The following is a 6089-nucleotide window of genomic DNA, read 5'->3' on the forward strand; positions in this document are numbered from 1 at the left end:
CATTGCAATAACACAATTCCTAAAAGCTGTTAAGATATTAATTTAATTATATTTAGTTTATTTTTAATTGCAGAAAAGTTTCCAAACGAGTCGTCTTCCGTTCCAAGTACTGGTACCATCAACTGTGTTGGTAAATTAGATCGTGTAAATTGGATGAAGAATCTGATTTGTCGTGAACTTTGGGGGGAGGAGCAATAACATCAAAGTGTGGTGAGAGTACAGCAGAGAGCAGATTTTTTTTCAAGGTAAGTGCAATCCTAACCACTAATTCTTTCATTTTGTTATGATCCTAATTGTAAACATGCACCAAACATCTGAACTACATTTAATGTTTTTGTTTATATTTCATGTATTTTTAAAAAGAATTTATCTTTCAACACAGTATTGCAAGTCCTTAGTCAAGTGGGCTCCTCACAAGAAGAGGAAAATGGATAGAAGAGCGAGTACTCCAATTCCTGAGGACCCTGTGAAAAGCAACAAACCACCACTGGTGGAAAAAGATGAAACTAGGACGCTGGAGATTTCTGAAGCCATTAAAGAGCCTCAGTCCAGCAATGATGGTGTGCCAGTGAATGTAAGTTAACAGAGTAACACAGCCAACAAGAAATGAAATATCAGATGAAATGAGTTACTGCAACAAATACTAAGAATCTCTGAGCTGATGGGAAAGGAAAATGACTGCCAATAAAGACACACAAACATAGCTACACACACATGAGCATGCATGCACCTGCACACATATGTTCATATACAACAATGTTCAGATAAAGTTCACTAAAGTTCTTGTTGTTCAACTGCAAAATCCTGTGTTTTCTTTCTCACACTGATGGAGGATGGGAAAAGTCCACAGTCATGGTATTCAAAAAGAATATAATGCAAAGATTTGCAGCTGAATGTAAGAAGCAGCATTGTAATGTAATACTTATATAATAATATTGTATACCTACTGACTATCTGAAGCACTATAGATAAAAAGTCCCATTTTAACTGTAGATTCAAAAAATCCTTTATTCAAAACATTTGTTTTATTCTTTTCTTTGTAATTCCAGATTAAAGTTATAGTACACTAACAAGATTCCTAAAGGATGGTAACCAAATGCAATTCATTAGGTTTGTTGAATTAATTACACAAAATTCCTAAGAAGTCATCCCTCATTCCAAGTTACACTGTCCTGCAATGTGTTGTAGAAATGGATTGTCTGATTTGCTAATCAAGAGTGATGTCAGAGTGATGTCACCAGAAGTCCCGAGAGGTGTGATTTGGTAAACGGTAAGTCTAATCACAATTCCTTCTATCCAAATAACTAATTCTATTTTTTTTTTAAATCCTCATCCCTAAAGGTTCCAATTTTAGAATACAAATCAATAATAATTCTTTCAATTCCAGTTATCACTCTAATTCACAGATCTTCCACTTATTGAATAGAAATTACTAATACTTCCAAAATACTAATTCATATTTCCTCTGTGTGCAGCTTATCTTTTGAAATTGGATCTTTTGTTCCTTCTTATTCCTCCTGTGAGAATGTCAGGTATGTGCCAGTGTGTTAGATCTACATCTCTTTGATTTCTCAGATTGATGGGTCTCAACTGATGCTCCTGAAATGTCATTTGTAATTCCTGCAGTGGAAATGCAGATGCAATGCGTTGCTCCCAATATAGCACCCTTTGGTCAAATCCAGAGCCACCAGGCTGAACATCCTGTAGCAGAATCTTGCAGGCAAGAGCAATTTCTCTTATACCCTTATATTTTACACATTATAATAAATCCAATGATGTTTACATTTTTTTTGTATAAACTGATAACTTTCAGGTGCAGATGTGGACGTTTGGACAAACTGTTCATGTGGATAATCCTCATTGCTGTTTTTGCGATCATTGGACTCTACGTGATCATTTTGCTACTGCTTTATTACAACAACAACTTTTCATGAGTTCATCCACAAACCACTGAGCAAAAGACAATAAAAGTGTTGTTGTTCAATGTCAAAATACGTAGTCTTCATTCTCACACTGGGTTAATGCGGGATGTACTGGTTATGGACAAATCAAGTGTGTGATCATGTATGAGTTGTATAGTTTTAATGTTTTTTTTTTGGGAACAGAATGGTGTGTATGTGTAAGTTTGGTGATGGAGTTTTTATTATGAATGAATGATGAATTTTTATGAATTATTATGTCTATTTTTTTTATGCTTAAGGACAACAGATGGAAATTAGCCCTTGGCTATAATCTGGTATGTTTACATTCATGTAATTTTTTTTTACATTTATGTTCATTAACATGCACTGTCCTAAATAAATAAATAATAAATAAATAAGTAATAAATGTCAAAGGTTGTCTAACATCAAGATTTATGGTGGTTCAAACTGCAGACAAGAAAAGAAAACTACAGTGAGCAATGAGCATCTCCAAATGTGATGCTCATTGTTGTTCCCAAGACTAAGCAAAAAATGCAATGTAATATATTTGTACTAATCTTTAGCTGTTAGACTACTAAATGCTGACAGGGGTCGTTTGGATTCATATTTATGATCATTAATTTTTATAGGTTGTGTGAATGAGCAGACAAAAATGGCCCTTTTTGGGATTAATAAAGTTATGTGAGATTAGTTAAAAAGAAAAAAAATGGGCATTTGTGCAACATTTTATTTAATATTACAGAGTCAAAGTTTATTGATTTCTTTTACAAGGTATAATTTCAAATAAAATGATTCCTAATGGTAGCTGTGCAAATCTTGTTATTAAGTTAGTTGTATTAGTTACACATAAAATTCCTAATGGGTATTCCTATTTTCCAAGGTCCAGTATCCTATAAAAGACAGCAGAATTCAGTGTTCTTATTCGCTGAACGGTTGTTGTATAACAGCAAACTTTGGAGGAGTAGCAGAAAATAAATAAAGTCAAAGACTCAGCAGTCCTGTTGCTCTATTTTCACCTATAAAGCAGGACTGCAGTAGGTGGAGGTTTACCCTGGTGCAGGTGTGCGGTTTTTTTTCGCTGTAAAAAGAAGTTTTCTTCCCACGCACGATGGACACTAATGTTTTTGTCACTTTTTATGGAATCAAACTCAAAGTAAGGTCAGTACTTCCACGCTTTAAACGCTGCACGCTCATACTCTCTCCCACAATCGATATGTGATCCATTGTTGATCTGCACACAGCTGTTGTCACTAACGGCACACTCGCTTACGTCACTGTCGTGAGACATTCTCGCAAAAAATCACGGTTTTAGTAACGCAGTAACACAGTGTTACTACAGGAAAGTAACGGTAATCTAATTACCATTTTTGCAATAGTAATCCCTTACTTTACTCGTTACTTGAAAAAAGTAATCAGATTACAGTAACCTACCCATCTCTGATCGCCACCATAAATTTGTCTTTGCAGCGGAGGAGTTCTAATTATTGGAAAGAAAAATAAATGCTAGGCAAGACATACAAACATGACCACCACACCCACGCACACGCACACACACGCGCACACACACACACACACACACACACACACACACACACACACACACACACACACACAAAAGATCAAAAGCTATGGCGACAGCGGCAAGGAAAACCTCCCTTTTGACAGGAAGAAATCTCCAGCACTACCAGGAGGGGCTGCCATATGCTGTGACCGGCTGGGATTCTGTCTACATATCACAGATACAAAGTGTTGTATTCATAATACTATTTCCTTTGTAGTATTGTCTTTTCTATTTCTATTTTAAATGTCATTGTTTTGCTGTCACACTTAGTGTGGTTCTTTCCACCTAGTTTTCCCTAATCTGGACCTACTTTCTCCTAATCTCCACATCACACTGATCAGATGGCGATGCCTTTCACCCTGGTTTATCTCTGTCATCAGGACCAACTATTCTGTTGTTCTTATAATTTTTTCCTACATTGCAACATAACTTTGTATGTCCAATAGCCAGATAAGAAATTAATCTAACTACAAATTGTTATTTACAAATTATATTAAGCTGTTACGTTCACGCGGTTGTTAATTTTTATTTACATGTAGTTAGTGTACTGCTGCCAATGAGTTCATAAACCCGTCTGTTTGAAGTTATTTTATTGGAGTATCTACCAGCAAGAATTTGGAGAATCAAAGATCATTTTAACAAGCTGTGATTTCAAAAGAGTTAAACATTGCACTAATAAGATTCCCAAAAGCTTTTAAGATATTAATTTAATTATATTTAGTTTATTTTTAATTGCAGAAAAGATTCCAAACGAGTCGTCTTACATTCCAAGTACTGGTACCATCAACTATGTTGGTAAATTAAATCGTCTGATTGGCTGAAGGATCTGACTCATCATGAACTTTGGGGGGAGGAGCAATAACGTCAGACTGTGATGAGAGTACAGCAGACTGGCAAAGATTTGTTTCAAGGTAAGTGCAATCCTAACCACTAATTCTTTCCTTTTGTTATGATCCTAATCCTTAGTCCTTCCAATGATACAATACAAATAGCTAAACTTCCATAATTTTCATCCCTGTCCCTGGACATTCCAGTTATGTAATATACATCACTAATGCTTCCAACATTGTGCTGATGTCCTCTGTATGCAGTGCGTCTTTGGAAACATGCCATGCTATGTGCACCAAACATCTGAACTGCATTGGATGGGAAAAGTCCACACTCATGGTAGTTTATTCAAGTTTATTCATTACTTTGAAACGGTGTAATTCCAGATTAAAGTTATAGTGCAGCGATCATGGCTCAAGAATTGGCAGCTCATCTTGTAATCGGAAGGTTGCCGGTTCGAGCCCCGGCTCAGACTGTCTCAGTCATTGTGTCCTGGGGTGGGACTACTGGTGGTCAGAGGGCCTGGTGGCACCAGGGTCTGGCAGCTTCACCTCTGTCAGTGCACCCCAGGGACTAAGTAAAGCGCTATACAAACACAGACCATTGAATAAGATTCACAAAACAGATTCACTGAATGTTATTTATTATAATTACAGAAAAGACTCCTAGCGAATCATCTTCAATTCCCAGTACTAGTACCTGCTAATATAGGCAGAATTAATAATGTGATTGGCTGAAAGGTCTGTGTAGTCATGAGTTGGGGTGGGAGGGGCAGTGATGTCAGAGTGTGGTAAGAATACAGCAGACTGGAAGAGATTTGCTTCAAGTTAAGTTCAATCAAAATCACTAATACTCTCATATTTTATGATATTAATCTTTTGTCCTTCCAGAATATAAATCACTAATGCTTCCAACATTGTGCTGATGTTCTTCTTGTACTGATATCCCTGTGCATTACTTGTAGGATTTTAGATTAAAAATCCAATTTCTAACTATATATTAAAGCAACACTTTATAAATATATTTCATTGATTTCTTTGACAAAGTGTAATTCCAGATTAAAATTACAGTTTACAAAATTGCAATTTGCTAATCAACATTGATGTGAGCAGAAGTCCTGAGAAGTGTGATTTTGTTCCTATTCAAATGACTAATTGTTCTGTTTTTTTTTTGTTGTTGTTGTTGTTTTTAAAAAAAATCAAAGTTCCTAAAGCTTCCAATTTTAGAACACAAACCAATAATTCTTCCAATTTTTCCACTTTACTTCATAGATCTCGAATAACAATTACTAATCCTTCCAAGATACTAATGTATATTTCCTCTGTATGCAGGTTATCTTATGAAACGTAGTGTCTTTTGTTCCTTCGTAATCCGACTTTGAGAATGTCAGGTATGTCCCAGTGTGTTAGATCTACACCTGTTGGATTTCTCAGATTCAGTGGTCTGAACTAAAATGTCATGTGCCCTTCATGCAGTGGAAATACGGCTGCAAAGTGTTGCTCACAATCACTCAACCTTGTGTCAACTTCAGAGCCCACAAGATGAGTATCCTACAAGAGAACCCTGCAGGCACGTGCAGTTTGTCTCTTCTTAATCCACCAATTTTTTCCATAATATATAAAATTTATTTGAGTAATCGATGTGAACTTTCTTATCATAAACTTACTTTTAGGTGCACATGTTGGAGATTAATTGATTCGTGGACCTGTTGTATGCTTCTCATCACTGCTGCTGCAATCACTTTATTCTTTGTGGTGGTCTTGCTCCTGCTCCATTTC

The 6089-nt window shown here is 36.0% G+C and overlaps 1 long non-coding RNA gene across 1 annotated transcript; it reads left to right on the plus strand.

The window, feature by feature from the left end:
• The first annotated feature begins 4615 nt into the window (after window positions 1-4615).
• LOC309706094 lies at window positions 4616-5841 on the plus strand. The gene is made up of 3 exons (XR_014276675.1): window positions 4616-4650; window positions 5643-5701; window positions 5787-5841. It is a non-coding gene; the product is annotated as an uncharacterized lncRNA (long non-coding RNA).
• The last annotated feature ends 248 nt before the right edge of the window (window positions 5842-6089 follow it).

Source organism: Aulonocara stuartgranti, assembly GCF_965226115.1.
Source record: "Aulonocara stuartgranti genome assembly, chromosome: 5".
Lineage (NCBI taxonomy): Eukaryota > Metazoa > Chordata > Actinopteri > Cichliformes > Cichlidae > Aulonocara > Aulonocara stuartgranti.